Below are 19,986 nucleotides of genomic sequence, written 5' to 3'. Positions count from 1 at the left end.
TATATCGACTCCTCTTGGTTCATTGACTTTTTATTACCGACCTGGGGTAAAAAATGACAGTCAGCAAACAGGCAGAAATTTGTTTCAGCCACTCGCTGCGGAACATCTGAATCTTTCTGACATTTCTATTTTCCATGTTGTGACTTTGGGGTGTACAGGGAGTGTGTGAGGCCGCGCATGTTGAGTGTGTTTTGGGAGGGGACAGTGTATAGGAGCAGGAGAACCAGAGAGAGAGAGAGACAGAACATGTGCATATCTGGCTGGTTGGGGATGGGTAGGGGGGCATTGTAACAAACAGGGAAGGGTGTATGTGTGTGTGTGTGTTAGGGGGGAGGAGGGGGGGGGGGAGTCTGATGTAGTGCCACAGCTCCTGTTCCAGCCACTGTGGTGGTCCTTGAAGGAAGGCTGCCATGGCAGCTGCCAGAGCCGGGGCAAAACGAGCGCCAACCAGCACCCCCACCCACACCCCCTCCAACCCCCTCCCCTCCCCTTCTCTCCTCTCCACCCCTCCCCTCCCCTTCTCTCCTCTCCACCCCTCCCCTCCTTTCCTCTCGGTGGCCCTCTTCCCCCGCTGCGGCTGGAGAGGGGCCGGAGACACATGCCTCCTCGTTCCCCCCTCCGCTCGCCGAGAGCCAGCGCCCAGCCAGAGATGCCATCTGATGCAAGTCTATCATAATGAAGGTCCAGCATGGGGCTAAATGAGTTTCCACCTCCGCCGTGCGAGGGGCTAATGACAAAACAGCTCCCTGTGCTCCGGGCGCCCAGCTCCCACTCCTTCACTCACTCACTTTTCTCTCTCTCTCTCTCTCTCTCTCTCTTTTTTGGTTGGGGCATATGGCGCTTGCCTAAAAAAAAAGCAGTCTGGCTTCACGGCGAGAGGCGCAACAGTTAAAGACACAGAGTACCCGCCGCCACTGCCACCAGACGCTCAGGCCTGAGATGCGGAGATGCCAGAGCCCAGCCTGGAGTGTCTTGCCGTCTTCCAGTGCACATGCTAATGGCTGTTCCTGCCGTGCCGGTTGCTGTAAAACTAGCCGCAGAGTCAGACACTAGGTCTCCACTAGCCCTTATTGTCCACCCTACACCACCCCTGAAACCTTAGTCTATTTCACTTCTACAAGACCTGCATTCACAACCGTGAAGAAATTTGTAACACCTTTTTTGTAGATTAATATTAATTTGAGGGATTTAATGACACAAATGCCAAGCAATCAACAACGGGGAGAAACAAAGTGCATTTATTTGGGCGGGTGATGTTGCGGGTAAAGAGGTGTGAAAAGGGTATGGGAGGGGGGTGCTAACGCTAATACTACGTTTTCATAGCTTACTTTTTATGCTTCCCAAGTTATCCAAATTAGCTTAAAGGATTGATAATTCTTCTACTAATATAACACTGTTACCCGAGCCCTTAACTGTGACTTGTCTTTTTCTGGTTTTGTCAAATACTAAATAGGGACTTGGTTGTGGAAATTAAACAAAATCGCATAACAAGGAATTTTAATTTGATTAATTCATTGTTGTGTTCAGATGCACCGCAACGGCAGCCATGACGGTTCTACGTTATTTGTTCCAGTGACTAATGACAATTTTCCTGCACAATAACATCCCTAAAAAGCAGCCTCAGAGCGAGTTTCGCCTTGAAATCATAGGCGAGTCAAAGCTGAAGGGGGAATAAATAACCCCAGTTTAATTCCTCCAAACGGCTACTGGTGGCTGCTTCCACTGCACCCAAACTTCAGAGGGATAATTGGATGTAGGACGAGGAAGAGTCGTATAACTTAATTCCCATTTTGTTTTTCATTGTGTTTTTCTTTTTTTTCTTATGTTGTTCTTCTTCAGTCTGCCTTACCACACAAACAAAAGAATAGTAGACCATGTAAACAAATGTTGGGACAAAATAACATGAAATGAAGGTGTTAGGTGAAGGAAGTTAAAAAAAACAAAACCCTCATCTTGCGCTGAGCGGCCATACTAACTGCTATATTTGTGTCCCTCTGTAATAACAGGTAAAAATGGGCCTCACCTGTGTGGCAAATCCATACCTCCAGCAGGGTCATCTAAGATCAGTGGTGTGCTTTAGTGAGTCAGACTGCACTGGGATGGAATGAGACGCTTTGGGCTGCTGGGGTAACAGCTCCTCTCATTAGTCCTGCTGTTGCCCATTTCCTCAGCGCTACCCACACTGTCAATTGACCAGCCATTGGTCAGGAGCGCCACTGAGAGAGAGAGAGAGAGAGAGACCACAGAGCCAACATCTGTACTCTCTATCTCACAAACACACACTTTCTCTCTCCCTCTCTCTCTCTCTCTCTCTCTCTCTTCTCTTCCTTTCTCTTGGCGAGGCGATGGCGCTCACAGTCTCCTGTACCAGCTTCCCACGGAAGTGTCTCCTGCCCAGCCAAGCAACCCCCACCAAGTGTGTGCCTGATTGCTTACAGCTGGGGTGCATTGAGAACATTTTAATATTATGCAGAAGATTAGAGCAAACTAACTACATTATTCTCCAATTACGCTCATTTCATCCAACTGATGTCTTTATTTCCTTCCTTTCGTCGATTAGCTAATACGAAAATTGGAATGCGCTTAGGACTGTTCTGATTGTTCTGTGGCTGCCTATTATTTCACACCAGCCATTAAAGAGTCGTCTTTTATTGTAACTGTAAATAAAACGATTAGGGGCAGATCCTGCCGAGGCTAGGGAGATTTTATATTTCAGAGTGTGTGTGTGTGTTTGGGGGGTGGGGAGGGGGGTGCTTATCAACATTCTTGGAAGGTTCGGGGCTGCTGATTTTCTCCAGAGTGGAGCTAAACCCTTCTCTGTAGCCGCATTATGGTGGCAAATCTTCGCAGAGGAATTGGTATGTGATACATCTAGAAATAGGATGGAGGAAAAAAGGAAATTTAATTTTTTTCCCTATTCATTCAGTGAGCACAAACGTACGCCTCTTCAACACGTGTGCGTGTGTGGGTTTTTCGTCTATCACACCTAAGCCAGAGTTACAGTTCTATCCCTTTGAAAAAACGTGAATTAATAAGGTACATGGTAGTGTATTGCCCCCCATTGTTGCCAGTGTGTGGAAGTATGGTAATGCTTCTGCTCTCACAGGAGGGGAGATGAACAGCCTCCCATAAAGAAGCCCCGTCGCCCAGTCTCACGCGGTGCGGGCAAGCGTCGCCAGTCTCCGCGGTCTTGTCGCGAGGCGTCACGGGGAGTTGTGGGTGTTCCTCACAAAGAGCACGAGCGGGTCGTAAACAACGTGCAGCGATTGCGGATCAGAACGCCAGGCTCGGGGAACATTATCCTCACTTTGTTCTCATGCGCATGCAACAAGTTCATTATCCACACAAATTAGACTGTTCCGCAATTTGCTCTGGGAGAGCAGGCAGGTTGGTGGTGTTTTTTTTCCCTTCTGCATAGTGCCCAGCCGGCATAGTCACTGGTGCAGGGTGGTGTAGTGCAAGCTGCCTGGGACAGGCCAAGAGTCCTGTGAGGCCTCCGTTACTCATTTTGCTTTCATCTTAGGAGGGCATGTTCAATTGACCCGGACCACTCTGTGCTAAAGTTAACGGAAAAAAACTCCATCTCGACAGACAATTAGAGTAAAAGGAAATCAAGACCAAAGCATCTGGAGCACTAGCCTCAATAACATGGAAAGATGCGCCCCTGCTTTGTAAACTGTGTTGAGCATAAAATGCATTTTTACAACATTTTATAGTGGAACGGCTGTCAAACATTAAATAAATAGGAAAAAATAAAAGACAAGCATACTCTTTGGCCATGTGTGTGGATATGACACAAACATGTGTTGCGCTTCAGAAATGTATATCCCTGGGGTAGTCTTTAAGAGATTTTTTCATCATATTATTTACAAGCAATTCAATAAGGAGCTAACCTAAATATTCTCCTTCATGAATTCCGGTCGTTAAACAACAAACAGTGATGACAAGATGGGTTACTACATCATCTCATTCACTTCATACCGTTGCCTGGACTAAGCTGTGTTTAGCATCCCATCGACATTACATAGAAACCCCTTTGGGCAACGTGAGGCTCTGTGCAGTGTTTGTTTTCCTTTCTCATCCTTTTTTGCCTTCTTCGCCTGGAATGACTCCGCTTTTGTCTCACGGAGTTGAGACGTGTGGTGCCGATATCAGTTTAGCGGCACTTGTTTCGTCGCTGGCAGCGTGTTTGTCAATGGTGGCACGCTTTCAGTCTAAGAGGCGAACAACACACACACACACACATAGACAGACAGACACACACACACACACACACACACACACACACACACACACACACACACACACACACAGTGTTCCCGCCCTGGAGCTTGGCTTGTCCTCCCGCCACTTGTCCCTGGTGCAGGGGAATGTCCCGTCCCGTGTCAGGTGGCTGCTCCGTGCTACCTGATCTCTGCTCCGATGGCGGACCCTCTCCAACCGAGATGACTCCAGGGAGAAGCAAACAGCCTCTACAGTTACACAACAATCTCAGCCGCTTTGTGCGTCTGCTTTGAATGAATGTCAAAATGGGATCCAGCTAGATCAAGGATTAAATTTGAGACTATCAGCGGGGAATCATTTGTTATCCAGAGCTGTAATGCCATAGCAATGTATCGCTATAGTGCAGCGTTTGAAATGAATTATTGGATCATAGTCAGTGTTGTCAGGTAAAGGTTGTTTTGACCATCTAGTGCTTTATCGCTGGCCTGTTTGGCTGGTTTTACCTTTCTTTTTAAAAAAATCTTTGATTATATGAACAAATAAAAAATACAGGTTTGGGACCTCACTTTGCTTTATATTTCACTGCATTTTCAGTCTCGTGGCTGCACATTTCATGCATAGCCCAGGCTAGAGTATCTCTGTTTGAATAGTCTTACATGACGAGAGGCCTCCAGCAGGGGAATGGTATCCCATACTGCACTGGGAGGTGGGCCCGCTCTTTCTCGCCACTGCGGTGAGCTGTAAGCTTGGGCCAGCTCAGCACAGCGAGATGCTCGTTACAGTGGGCTGTGTCCAACAGACCACTGATATCACGGTGTGCCTATCCACTCAACGCTGGCCAGCCACTGGAACAGGAACCATGTCCTACACATGCAGAGCACTGTGCAGAGGTGCTCTCTGTGTGTCTGTGTGTGCGTGTTTCTGTGTGTGTGTGTGTGTGTATGTATGTGAGTTTGCTGTGTGTTGTGTGGTGTGCATACTGTGTGTTGTGTTAGTATGAGTGTAGGACAAATTGTGTGTTGTGTGTATAATGCTTGTGTGTGTGCGTGTGTGCAGGCGGCTGTGCGCACACATGTGCAAGTGTGTGCATGTGTGTACGTGTGCGTGTATGTGCGCGTGTGTGTATGTGTGAGTCCAGGTGAGTACGTATGGATGCATGCTGATGCAGGTCTATCCCCATGTGTGAGCAGTAGGCAAAAATTAAGTGGAGCCAACACCTTAATTAGATTGTCTTTTTAATTGCAAACCAGTGCAACAATGGCTCAGGCTAATGGCTCAGGCTTCCACAGTTTCTCATTATGGGCTCTGCCCTTCATGTTTGTCTGAAAGTCTATCTATTTGTCTGTTCAAAGTAACAACTGCTTGTGTTGATAGTAATGTAAGTCTTGATTGGTCTGCCTTATTCACCTCATAGGCTCATATTCTAAATGATCAAAATACAGCAGCTTACAGGTAAAGACATAATTACTCAACTGTATCAATAGCTTTTGAAGAAGAACAAATACATTCTCACTGACACAAAATATCTCAGCAGACAGAATAAGAATAAGTGTCTGACATCCAAATTTTTATGCTGACTTTTCGGGGAAAAGAAAAAATATATACCTGTGCTTCACACAAAGAACTCATTTAAAAGTCGACACGATCTCACCGTGACCCTTTCAAACACAGATCCCATGTCAGGATAGTCTTAATTTATTATTGAAACTTCAGTGAGTCCAATCCCTCCTTCACCCCCAAAGATATGAGGTAAGGCCAGCTCAGGTTTCCACAGGTGGCTGTGGGACAGCCATGGAATGCTGGACAACATAAATCTCTCTAATTGTGCAGTATCGATCAGATAACTAATATGGAGACACAGGTGACTCAACCTGTTTGCTTTGAAACATTTTTCAAACTTTAATCAGATGGGCAGAGAAGAACACCTTGTGCTTCTCCAGAGAATTGTTAATTAAGAAGACTGAGAGAGAGAGAGAGAGAGGACTGATTTTCGCATGAGGAAATATGTTTAGAGTACATCTATGTTTAGTGTTTTGCAACATGAGCATGCTTGCATGTGGCAGTGATGTTTTGCATCTAAACATATATACATAGTTGAACTTTATGCCATACATTTCAGGCCACATATGTTGTGCAAAGTACAAAAAACAGACAATAACATGAAGGGCCTCGCATCGCATTGCATCGTATCATATTTAATGACTTAAAGAGACTCTTCATCGTGTCAAGGGGTCCATGTTCATTCTTTCAAACGCTGACCACAAACCAGTCCTCCCGGTCCGATGTCATGTTTCTGTTTGTGTGTGCCGCTCTTTGTGTTTACGCGTGGGCTCAGCATGCCATAAACAAGACGATACCTCAGCCTCCTCCACGAGAGAGAGAGAGAGAGAGAGAGAGAGAAGAGAGAAAACAACACCCCCTCTCCAAAAAAAACCCCAACAACTCGCCCGACCCCCACCCCGAAATAAAAAACCTCTATGACCTCTGGTCAAACCTGACTTCATCGTTGCCCACGGAAACGGGAAACTGAGGGTGTGGTCTGGTGTCAGGAGGAAGGGCAGTAGGTGGCCCGCACGGACAGTGGGCAGTTGCGGGGAGGTAGGGGTGGGTGATAGGATTCTGTGATGGGGCCGTCGCTGGTGAACCTAAAAAATGACGCTGTAGACACTTCAGAGGGCCCTTGCCTCTTCTTCAGAAGCCTTTCCCACACATGTCAAACCCACTTACAGGTCAATCCCTAGTCTGAAACACCACGCACACATGCATACACACACATGTGCACACATACACACATACACTACATAAACACATTGACAACTGTGAATGAAGAAGATAAATGTTAAAATGCTTAAATGTTAATACCTTAAATGTTATTCCACTGCTGTAAGCTGTTTTGGATAAACGCGTCTGCCAAATGCATAATGTGAATGTAAATGAAGAGGATATCAGCTTCATATTCAAACTAAATGCTGTGGCTGAGATGCACTGGAAACACTGATGATGGCCAGGGCCCCAAATGTTTGTTACTTTTTGTTTCATGGCCTACAAGACTTTTCTGCACTTTGAATACAATTTTGATTTTGATATCATCCAGCCCCTGTGTGTGGTCTCTTCTTTTTCTACATTTTTCTACACAACTGAACTTTCTATTGGAACTACACAACGGGCGAACCATCTACAAATCTATGTGTCTGAGATGTAAAATTATCCTAACAATCAATATATTTAACAATCAATATACAACAATCGATATATAAACATTCAAAAAATGTGACCCTTTGACCTACAGTGTGTGAGGGAGATAAGGCCACGCTTGACTAATAAAAAAGTGAGGGATCCATTTGGTCTAAAATATGTTGGAAAGTACCGTTGTTCACTTGGTTCCCCTGTTTTTGTTTTGGAACAGCTGAAGTTAAGATGAAACCAGTTCATCCCGTATTTTATTTTGCATGGGATTGCATCATCTCAGCTATTAGGGACAAACAGTGAACGAAGAAGGCATCAGCATATATTCTCACTAAATTTAGAGGCTGGAGATTTAGTGGACCAGTCAAATTAGGGGAAAAAATTAGCCAAGTCATTATTCATGGTAAATGAGCACAACCACAGGACAAACAGTGGAGGTCATCCAGTCTTCTCTGGCTCAGGCGGAAAAACAGAAGAGAAAAAGAGGGAAAAGTACAACAAAATGTCTGCTATTAATTACGCAGTGGGCTGGCGCATTAAGCTACAAAAGCTTTGTTGGGGATAGAACAGATTATCCCCGGACATAAGCCTGGGAAATGTAAATATCTTAATTCCCTTTTCTTCTGCCTTAGCAGTACTGCAACAGGCCCAGTCCTCACATGGTGCGCATTACGCTCTAAGTAAGAAAATGAGGATGATTTAAGACCTCCAACTTACTGTAGATCTCTTACTTATCTTAATCTCCATTAACCTAAAGGGCAAGCAGCAGTTCCTGGGGTTTGTTTTTTTCTTAATGTAGACTTTTTTTTATTTATTTGCTTGTTTCTTTCTTGTCTGTTCGTGACATGGTGGTCAGGTTGTACACTGTCACAGTCATTGCACCGTAGTCTTGTGCTCAATGGAAAGCCTCTCCTTAGACTTAGAGATGAGAGGTAGTGCCCCACAGACAACGCAGTGGGTGGGTTCACTCTCGGGAACAACACAGGATATTTAAGTGCATGTTTGTGTTTGTTTGTGTGTGTGTGTGTGTGTGTGTGTGTGTCTGTGTGTGTGTGTGTGTGTGTGTGTGAGCGTGTGTGTGTGTGTGTGTGTTAGTGTGTGAGTGTGTATGTGTGTGTGGGAATTCTCTTAAATAGCTACTAAATGCATGACATTCACTTCCGCTCAATGGCATTAACTCACCTGGCCACGTCTCAACTCGGTGCAGAGTGTAATTTGTGCTTTTGCCCCCCTACAAGTGTTCAACTAATGAAGCATATTTTAATGCTAATAGCAAGCAGACAAAAGTCACAAATGCATGTGAAGACTTAAGCCTTCCTTGGCTTCATTGTTGATAGATTAGGACATGTTGTACCTCAATCAGCAAATCAGGGATCAAACATATGACTAATCACACACAAATTATAGACTTAGAAACGGAGGAGGCTTGGCACCAAACTCCTCCATGTGCTTTGAATTGTCCAATTTATTAACTTTAGATGAGTACAGGCTACTATTAGCAGTGTTCTATTTGTTTGTTGAAAGAATTAGATTAATTAAGGATAGAAAGGCTGAGTGGCTGTACTCACAGAAAGACAAGTTTTTACTAAACGCTCAGACGGAGCTGTGTCGACACTGAGAGAATTGTTTATTTGTGTAGATCAGCCTCCCCCCGAAGCATGCCCGATGTGAAAATTAACCATTGCAAAATCATGTGTCATTGGAAATATTTCTTTAATAATTATCACACATTCTACTGTCATGGGTAATCCTGTCCCACTAAATTCAATATTTTTCCAAAGGCATCCGATGGTGAATCGCATTGACCACGGGCGACATAGAGACATGTCTAAGCAAACGGTAAAACACACCAACACCATGGCGGACAAACACTGAATCCTGTCCTTGAAACAGGAGATGTTTTTGATTGTTTAGGTTTAGCTGGATTTTGTTTTCGTGTCACACTAATTTGTGTCCTCTTTGGTGCTGCTGGTGGTATTTTGCATATCTTGGAAAGAATGTGGCAGGACAAAAGCTGAGATGAAGACGGATCTGTAGAAGGGAATCTCTGGAGGATCGTTTATCCCATAAACCACAGTGTGGAGCGGCTGCTGTTTCACAGCACTGACTCAGGTTTAAAGAATTCCCCCATCGATTGTGTGGCGCTGAATGCCTCCCACTCCAGTTAAGCACTGAGGCTACAAGGGCATTAAGCATCGTCACACACTTGAAATATTCACATTGAGGAAGCAGGAATAATGTGAAAAATGATCGCTGCTGCACTGAAACAGATGAAAGAGCTCAATTCAGATGAATTCTATTTTGATATGATATGACTCATGCAGCCAATTAGGTTTATCATAAAAGTGTTTAATCCCAATTTTAAATATTGATGAAAAAAGTTACTAAAACAAACAACAGGAAAATAACCAGTGCAGATACATTTCTTCAGAGCAGCACATACTCTTTTTTTGACAAATCCCTGTGGACACATGCACACACACACATGCACACACACACACACACACACACACACACACACACACACACACACACACACACACACACACAGAAGCTGTGGATCTTCTCTTCCCATTATGTGCAAGTGTGTCAGGCTGCCTTGATGCGCTCTGTCACCTCTCTGTGTTCATCTTCATAATATCTGGTCGCCGCACACTTGTGGCATGTGAGGAAGTAACTTGTTTTGTCACAATATGGCCGTGGCACAGAGCAGTGGCTCTCAGGGGACGGGAGGAAGGGTCTGCATGTCCTGACCTTTTGGGTCACCCGTGTAGGATGCAGGCCCAACACAGACACAAACCAGGCCCCTGTTTGTGTGTGTGTGTGTGTGTGTGTGTGTGTGTGTGTGTCTGTATATGTGTGTCTGTCTGTATGTGCAGTTTGTATTGCTTGTGTTTTTCTATGTGTGTCTGCGGCTCTTACTGTGTGTGTCTATGTGTGTAAACATGGGGGGGAATCACTTTACATATGTACAGCTCTGTTTTTGTGTGGCTGGTTTACATGTGTGTGTTTGGTGGGGTTTCTGTGCCCATGGTCTATCTGTGTGGGTGTGTATGTATGTGTGTATGTATGTATGTGTGTATGTGTGTATGCATGTATGTATGTATGTGTGTATGTGTTTGCTGTCTCCTGTGACCCCTCACTTGTCAGAGTGCGGGCAGTGGGAGTGGGAGAGAGCGTGTCGGCCGCCATGTCCTCTGATGGTCCTGCAAGCGAGCTTATGTCACCAGTCTAGCGAGAGCCGCCCCCACGCCGGCGCCCGTCATTAATGCCATCTGTGACAATACCCATGAGGCCGCTGTGCAAACCATCGCCCCATCAGGGGGGAAACGGGGGAGACACCAGAGTTTCCCAGGCATTTGGAAAAAAAGACAGGATCTCCTCGCACACACACACACATATGCACACACAGGGACACATACTAACACATACAGAAACACACACATCCTCTATCTCAAACCCTGGCACTGGAAAAAAGACCAGACAGTCTGATTTTGGGAAAAGACCCCCTTGTGCAGACACACATACCCCCCCACACACACACACACATACACAGTACACACCTTCTGCATCTAATCCCGAGACCATGCGGCTGCAACAGGACAGACCCAACAGTGATGTGTGCGTGCGTGTGTGGGGTGTTCCACAAGAGGTGGGTGGAGGTCGAGGTAAGGGTAGTCGTAACCGTGGCAGCCGTGGTGGTGGCTGGCGTCGGCAGCAGCGGGCGTCGGCGGATGGGGCAGCGGGCTTGTTGTGAGCCCACAGAGCAGGGGCCGGCAGTATGGGAATGATTAGGCTCTGCGGCGAGACGCGGCACAGCGAGATAGAGGAAATGCTGGAATAATAGGAGCAGGAAGACTAAATGGCCTATCAAACACACCCCCAACTGACCTCCCCAGAGCCAGAGCAGCCACGATGAAAGATCCAGGCACTTTCTTCTCCCTTAATGATTTCCTCAGTAATCAGAGTGGCGGAAGTGCCCCGGTCCAGGGTGATTAGCTGGAAAGGATTCCCTAATCGCTCCGTTCACTTTGAAAAAAAAGAGAGTGAAAAGTGAGAGAGAGAGAGAGAGAGAGAGAGGAAAAGAAGGGGAGGAAAAAAAGAGGAAACAAGGGTGATAAAAGGCCCCTGTGTTTGAGGACGTTAAGGGTAACAGACTGCCCGAGAGGACACTGGGGCCCCCTCAAAGTCTAATAAGCGTGTCCACTCGCCATGGACGCACGGAGAAACAGGACTCGCCGGCGTCCCCAGGCTGTTTTTGACACCATTCCACCGTATCTATATTTTATTCCTTTGATGATGAGACTATTTGAAGTTATCTGGGATGATTATGGGAGATGATACAAAGCCAGAGCTTTCATTGTACCAGCTCAAAGTTCATAGCATGATTTCACACATGGGCGTACAACGGAGCGTATAGGAGACAATGTCGAAATATTGTCAAAATCAGACATTTTACACGATATCCGTGAAACGCTGCCTAGTCCACATTGATCAAACACCTCCAGTCACAGTCTCTGACTTGGAAAGTGACATTGGGCAGGTCGCGTGAGTGACCAGCGCCTTGTCCTTTCAGCTGAAGCCACTTTCTCACGAACACACGCATGCCAGTGCAGTGAGTCAGAGCGACTGGCAAAAGCGAGGACCCTTCTCACGGTGCACCGCTCTGTCTTTCCACCCTCTTCCCTCCATCTTCCTCTCATTCCACACTGCTGCGTAAGCGATACCCTGCCAGGCTTGGAACACCAAAACAGAATCTCCCTGAGCTGACACTGACGCTGTTACGAGGTGCAGCATGAATGGCGGAGATGGAGGATCCATAACACCTTAAGCGAGTGACAATGAGAGCAGGGTGGACGGTGAGTCTGGAGAGGCCATCTGACACCTAGCCGGGGTCGGCCTGCCTCGCAGCGTTATGTTTTTGTCTGGGGGGGGGATTTAAAGGCCAGTGTTCAGTGCAGAGGAGGCTATCCATGACAGGGGGTTTTCACCACCAAACCACATTCCTCGCACAAAAAACGATACTTGTATCTGATTTCCCGACCGCTAATGCGCGCCGCACTTGTAATGCCGAGTCCAGTTTCGCTGTCAACAATGACAACGGGAGGATGGGGGCGGGTGAGAGGGAGCTGGCAACATTCTTACAGGCGCACCAAACACACACAAACTCTTAGGCTTGTTTGACAAGGTCGGGATTGGCTTTCGTTTTGGAATTTCCCTGGCAATGACACCCAGGAAAGTGACACTAGAATTGATTACGATAGAGCACTGAGACGGCTCTGGCAACACCCTGCAGAGCAGACCAATTACAGCATTAAATACACCACTAACACTTACACTAAACAACAATACTCTCCAAGCTTCCTCCAAATTCCCCCCTGATAACTGATACCATCATCTAAAAGAATACAATCCTATCCATTTGGTGTGTGTAGGTGTGATAGTGTGTGTGTGTGTGTGTGTGTGTGTGTGTGTGTGAGAGGGAGAGAGAGAGAGAGAGAGAGAGAGAGAGGGTTAGATTCATATATTTTCCCACCGTTTTTTTTTTTCAAAACCACATGTGACACTGCAATTACCAAGTGAGTCACATGTGATACGTTATGTTATGGGGATAGCCCTTCAAAGCTGGTTCACATCACACACTTTCAATGGTAGATTTATTGGCTTGCAATTAGTGATTGTAACGATGGGCCCATCAGTCTTGGATGACTCACTGGCATCTGTCAGTGAAAGACAGCGACTAGGTATATGATGTGGGGAGAAATCTCTCTCGCTCTCTTTATCTCTCCCTCTCTCTCTCTCTCACTGGATTGGAGGCCTTTAGGCTATACAGGTGTGAAGCTTGGAGGACATTTCTCTCATACCTTTGCACACCTTTCTTGTCTGACCTTCACCCCCCCTTCACTCCTCTCTTCTTTTTTGAAGAAGTGAGAAAAAATATACTGCAAAGTATTTCGTTAACAATACCCACAATGGCTCAGCGGAGATGTCAGGAATAATTATCATTGGGCACAGTGAGCCTGTGGCTCTCAGGTAAGGAGGTGGTGTGGTGTGGTGTGAGGAGAGAAATGAATACAGTAATTAGACAAGCCTGCACTTTCCCAGCCTTGCTAAGAGTGTGTGTCTGTCTCTTTCTTTCTTTCTCTCTCTCTCTCTCTGTCTCTCTTTCCCTCTCTCCTCCGTAATATCACTTTACGTGTTTAATCTGCTGGCAGGTGGTGCAGCCTTTTGAGCCGAGCTGACTGACTGACAGGAGGAATGAGCGAGGCGTCGACTGTGCTTCCACGTTCCCAGGGGTGCTCCGGTGCTCACATCAGTGCTACTGTGGAGAACAACAGAGTGCCGGTGACAGAGATGTGTGTACAGAGGGCGTGCTGCTGGTTGGCCTACAGTGCGCATGCTCACCCACCCACTCCTTAGATAGGCCTACTCAGAATATTTCTGTTTGATCAACTTGGTAAGCAACAAAGATGTTTGAACCTACCGTTTCATCTGCATGACCTCTGAAGTACTGAAGCCTTACTTTAGTGTTAATGATCCTTTAAATGGTGTCATTAGCCCATCACGTGCATTTTAATCCAACCCAACCAATCATTCAAATCTAAATTGTCATGACTACAAATGTCATAACTGCAACGCTGTGTTTTCTGTAACTCTAAGAATGTGACTCAGCTGTAAAAATACCCCACAAAGGTCAGGCTTGCAGACAAGGCATCAGGGAGGTTTGAGTGACTGGTGTCAGCCCACTTGAGCTACACTCTGTCATTGTTTTAACACTGACATATTTGGATGAAAGATTTTTCAGTTGCATGGGAAACACAGGCGCATGAAAGGCATAGTCTGTAACACAATATTAGAAGGGACCTTTGGATAGCTGTTTCTTTATCTCAGATAAATGTCCATCATGCATAGGTTTACTTACATTTTATTGTTATTTTATTTATTTATTTATTTATTTATTTATTTTGGGGGGTAAGTCACTTGTATGAATCACAAAGCGAAGATTTGACATTCCAACACATGTTCACCTCCACCACCTAGCCTCAGAGGCAGTCAGGAGGACAGACGAGCTGGTCAAGCTGAGAGTGGCACACCATCTCACACTCCGCAAGCTGTCACCAAGCCCTCTCCCTGCTGTCCGTCGCTAGCCCCTGGAGCAATGACATTTCAAATAGCCATATAAATCAGGAGTTATGTCACCCAGGTATGGCCATTAGTGAGGTAAAGGGAAACCGAAAACCCTCTTCTGTGTGTCTCGTCTGTTCCACCAGGCCTGTGCGTTTAGGGCTCGGTTTTTCCCAAACCGATACGGCCTTGGGTAATGGATGCCCCTTCAATGGACACTTCTTTAAGGGAAAAGGAACCCACTACTTATAGAATAGTCTTTCATGAGCTGAATTCCGTCTACGTACACACATGTATTGTGGGTTCACATTACACGTTGAACGCACCGCATCAAAACTAGGCTCTACCCTCAAGCAACTCTTGAGAGCTGGTATTAAACATTTTTCAAAATGTTTCATGAGCACTTTAAAAAGTACCAGTGCATCATTCAAATACAAAAATAATTGTGACTAATTCTCGTTGAAATGGTAAGACTTATGAAGAGAAAAATGTGTGACAGAGGCCGTAGTTAAACATGAAACAAAATGACAATTGCCCCCCACATACAGTACACACACCTCCTCATGTTCTTGTTGCCATCGTGTAATTTCAGAATTTCTTTGTTCTGCCGAGGACGTGGCAGGACATTAGCCAGCCGAAGATGACATTTCTGCCCGGAGCTGGCTTGAGAAGGAAGCGGAGAAAAGCACATCCCTCTAATATGTGGGTCATTGACCCCTCGGGCCCACGGACGTGGAAAACACACACACACACAGTCTTCAGCGCTTCAAATTCGCTGCAGGTATTTCACTAACATGTTGTTATTCCATCCACTGGCGAAATGATGAGCTTTTTAATTTGTCAAAAATCCAATAATGCCATTAAACTATATTGACGCGTGACAGTTAATTATGTTCCCTTATGTCAACCCCGTAAGTAGATTGGTTAAATGCTTCCTGAGACAGAAGGCACTTTAAAGTTAATTTACAATAATTGGGGATCAATCTGGTTAAACGAGATCTGGCCTGGCCAGGGCTTGCTGTATTCACTGTGCCAAGACCGCCAGCCCTCTTCAGGGCCAAGCCCACTTGGGCAGGGCTGGAAACGGACGCAGATAACATCATCCACACAACATGATTTGTGTCCAGGTTACTACTCTCTGCTGTATGGAAGGGGGTTTAATAGCTAGGTTTAGGCCCTTTTAGAATGTTAAAAGGGAGGGAGTCTGCTATTGCTGATCTCACAGAACCAATTATATTATTCTAATAATTCTCATTTGATGAAAAGTAACATGTCAGAGAAGAGCCTCTCTTTTAGACAACCATGATGCAAAGCCACATAAAACAAAGTTGCGTTCTGTAACAATCGGTAAATCTGTTTTTGTAACTTTACTTTCATCCTCTTATATCACTTTCATTTTCAAACACTGATGACAAAACTACACAGGGAATTCTTACTTAGTCTTCCTTACAAATGTGTATTTCAACAGAATATCACAAGAGCACATGTGTTATAATGATCAATTATTATGTTCATTGCTGAACATACTCAACATGAAGAGAGAATACTTAAGCTGCACTTCAAAACTGCACTGATAAAAACCTCAACAATCTACACACAGACAAAACTTTGTTGTAAATGGACATTTCTCCATCCTAAATATCCTGTTTTTCTACGGCCGGCAAAGAAAGCTTTGTTGCATAATACATCAACCATTGCCCTATATGTTCCGCACTTGAGGGCAGAATTTTCAAACGCGGGTAAGTACTTTGTATGCCAACATGTGAATGCGATCAGTACTCAAGCTCCATGCTTTGAGGTTATACATTTATTTATTTATCCTCCCCCCTCCATAAACGTGTTCCTTCATCTTGTATTGCAGGAACAGAATATTATTTTCCCCCTCCTGTGCAGATTTTTTTTTTTTCCTGAGCCTCCTGCACTTTTTTGATGATGCATTAGGTCTAAAGTTGCATCTCGCACACTCAGTAATGTTTAGGATTCGAGAGGCCTGCACCTGTGCTGCTGTTTTGTTGTTTTTTCTTTCTGCAGTTGAGAAGACGAGAGGAGTGGAGAGGGGGGGGGCAGAGATGGAGGGAGAGAGAGGGGTGGAAAGATAATCCGGTTAGGTGTAGCGGCGGTGAGAGAGGGAGAGGGAGAGAGAGAGGGAGAGAGAGAGAGGGTGGCATTAGCGTTAGCGCAGTGAGGCCCCCGGGGGCCAGAGGCTCTCCATCCAGCCGCTCCAGTCGGCTTAGGCGGCGCTAAGGAGATGAGGGTGCCGCGGCGGACCTCGTTACAGAAATTAGATGGATCAGGAAGTAAACACAACTGGCTTTTATTTGATCCTGCTCTGCACATGCACGGGTAGGGGGTGGGTCGGGGTGGTTGCTGGTTTGTGGGATGGAGTTTGGGTGGGTGGGTGGGGGGTGTTCAGTGTGTGGAAGATGGGGGGATGGTGGTGGCGTAGGGATTCCACCCATAATTACTTCATGGGTCACTTCTCCTGCGGCTGGTGTCAAAATCCGACACTTCTGATCTGAGGAGAGCAGGGAAGGTTGAGTGAGTGAGTGGAGGGAGACACAGGGAGAGAGAGAGAGAAATAGAAGGAGAAAAAGAGAGAGGGAGGGGAAAAGAGAGAAAGAGAGGTGCAGATGGGGGAAACAGTGGTGGTAAGGTTGTCAAGAATGTGCAAGAGCACTGAGGAGGACATAGATTTGATGCAGAGTGGCAGTGACCTCAAATGACCTTTCTGTAAGGGCTGGAATGTGAGAGGAAAAGCGGTTTCAAAATGGCGCCCAGCCTCACTACACTCAGAGGCTGAGGTAAAACAAACACTTTTAAAACATTTTTTTAACAAAGATTCTGTGTTTGAATGGAGGCAGTTGCAAGAACTCGTACCATCTTGGGAGATGTGTCGGGAAGTGCAGAACAGTGTGGGTAATCAGTGAGTGCCTTTCAGACACCTCAGCTTGGGTTTCTTTTCCTGTGTGGCAATAAAACGAAGGTGTTAGATTTGTTCTCAAATCCAGGATTAAAACTACCGCGTGCATTGGCTGTAATAAAATAAACAAAGAACACCCGATATTTCCTTTTTTTGTAACTTCACCACATGCTCTTGTGTCTAGGCCAAGGAAATACACATCATGAAACAACCAAACACCTTTTTCCGTTCTCTCCACCTGTGGTGTTCTTAAGTGTCAGGGTGTGGATTGCAGAGCTGCTTACAATAATAGCGATGTCTCTGGATTATATCATATCAACATCAGGAACAGCCCTGAAGAACAGAGCCAGTCCCATTTCTCCCAGTTAAATCAACATCCTCAATGTTCATTTTTTGGACTTGGAAAAAGACCAACAAAAGACAGACACTTTTAGTTAAGGCTCCAGTTGTTGAATGTCTCAGTCTGAAGCTGTTCATATTCTCTTCTCCCCCTTTTTATCCCAAGCACTTCGGGGTGGCTGTGTTTTGGTTGCCTGCTGCTGTGTTTGGTGGTGTGAGTGTGTGTGTTCTGAGTAAGGGAGTGTGTGTTTATGTGTGTGTGTGTGTGTGTGTGTGTGTGTGTGTGTGTGTGTGTCACCACTACTGATGGCCCTCCATTCATCAAGCTGGGCGACTGCTGGATAGCGTGGTTCCAGAGCCCAGCTGAGGGTGCCCTACTAATGCAGCATTAGGAGAGGATCGGCTCGGACACACTCCATCTCCTTCCTCACAGCAGGCTCCGTGTGTGTGCGTGTGTGTGTGTGTGTATGTATGTGTGTGTGTGTGTGTGTGTGTGTGTGAGTGAGAGAGAGAAAGAGAAGGCCACAGGTCTGCTATGTACCACTCACACACACTCACAGCCACACTTTCTCTCACACACACACACACACACACACACACACACACACACACACACACACACACACACACACACACACAGACACACTCTCTCACACACACACAGACACAGAACATTACAGTTAGTCTATTGAAGGGAAGAGCAGAGAGAGAGTGTGCCCACTGGTCTGGAAGGGAAACCTAGACGCTTCCACACCGATGGCCCCATCTACGCAAAAAGCATTTTATGTCGATAAAAATGACCTCCCATTCTTTGTGGACGCTCAGGGGATCTGCGGTGGATGTTCACTTTGGCACGCTAGCATGCTAGATGAGGTGGAACCCGGCTCAGGATAGTTTATGCAGTTATACTGAAGTTTGTGTAATCTAGTACTGCGTCCCACCAAACACAAAGCATCAGTCCAGGGAGAACAGCTGCCTGGGCACTAGTACAAGTGCTGTTTGCCATATAACAGTGTTGTTTGCATGACATGTGCCTTTGAAACATTCCTGGCACACAAGCGTACCAAAATAACCCAGCATACAATGCTGCCTGCAAATGTATCAGGCAACATGGTGTGAAAAAGGTTAACTAAAAAAACAACCAATGTCACCATCATCATCATCACCACCACAATCATCATCACCATCATCATCATCCACAGCACATCCTCTTCATGAGCTGCAGACACAGACAACAGAAGCTTCGTCTCTCTCTTCCTCCTGGCCGGAGAGGAACATGGAGTCTCCTGAAGTGCCCAGTACCGGGCTTTGATTTATAGCTGTTTCCTCTCTGCTCCATTAGGATGACTGGGGCCTGCCTGTCCAAAAACAGGTTGTGTGTGTGTGTGTGTGTGTGTGTGTGTGTGTGTGTGTGTGTGTGTGTGTGTGTGTGTGTTTGTGTGTGTGTGTGTGTGTGTTTTGTATTTGAAGATATATGTAGGTGGGTGTGCCGTGTTTGTGTTTGTGCCAAAAAGTCAAAAAGTGCACATGAATTTGAGTGTTCATCTGTACAATAGTCCGTTCACCTGTGTGTGTATGTGTCTGTTCATATGTGGCAGAGAGAGAGAGAGAGAGAGAGAGAGAGAGAGAGAGAGAGAGAGAGAGAGTGGTGGCATTGGTAGTGGTGGTCTTCTCTTCAGCCAGATTGGAGGTGATTTGTTCAAAGTGAATGTATGTACACGTGTATACATGTATGTTTGTGTGTGTGCGTGGTGTCTGAGGGAGTGGAGGGTGGTGGCGTTGGTGGTGGTGGTCCTCTCTCCAGCCAGATTGAGGGTGATTTGTTCTAAGTGAATATGTTTCACTTCCCCCTCAGTGAAGCAGCCATGCCCCCGGGTCCCTATTTACTCCTGATTTGTGGGCTGGCTCTGTCAAGCCCAGCACAGCTCAGCCAGGAAGACACGGAAACCTCCTGAAACTCTCTCTCTCTCATACACACACACACTCACTCACTCACCACTCAGTAACTCACTCACTTTCTCTTTCTCTCTCTCTCTCTCTCTCTCACACACACACACACACACATGCTGCACACACTCCTCCACACACACATGCATTCAGGCAAACACATACACAAAGACAAACATAACGACATGTATTGACACAAACATGTAAACAAACACTAACACTGTACACACAGAGAGACACACATG

Source organism: Alosa alosa, chromosome 16, assembly GCF_017589495.1.
Source record: "Alosa alosa isolate M-15738 ecotype Scorff River chromosome 16, AALO_Geno_1.1, whole genome shotgun sequence".
Lineage (NCBI taxonomy): Eukaryota > Metazoa > Chordata > Actinopteri > Clupeiformes > Clupeidae > Alosa > Alosa alosa.
Note: the sequence above shows the minus strand (reverse complement) of the source record.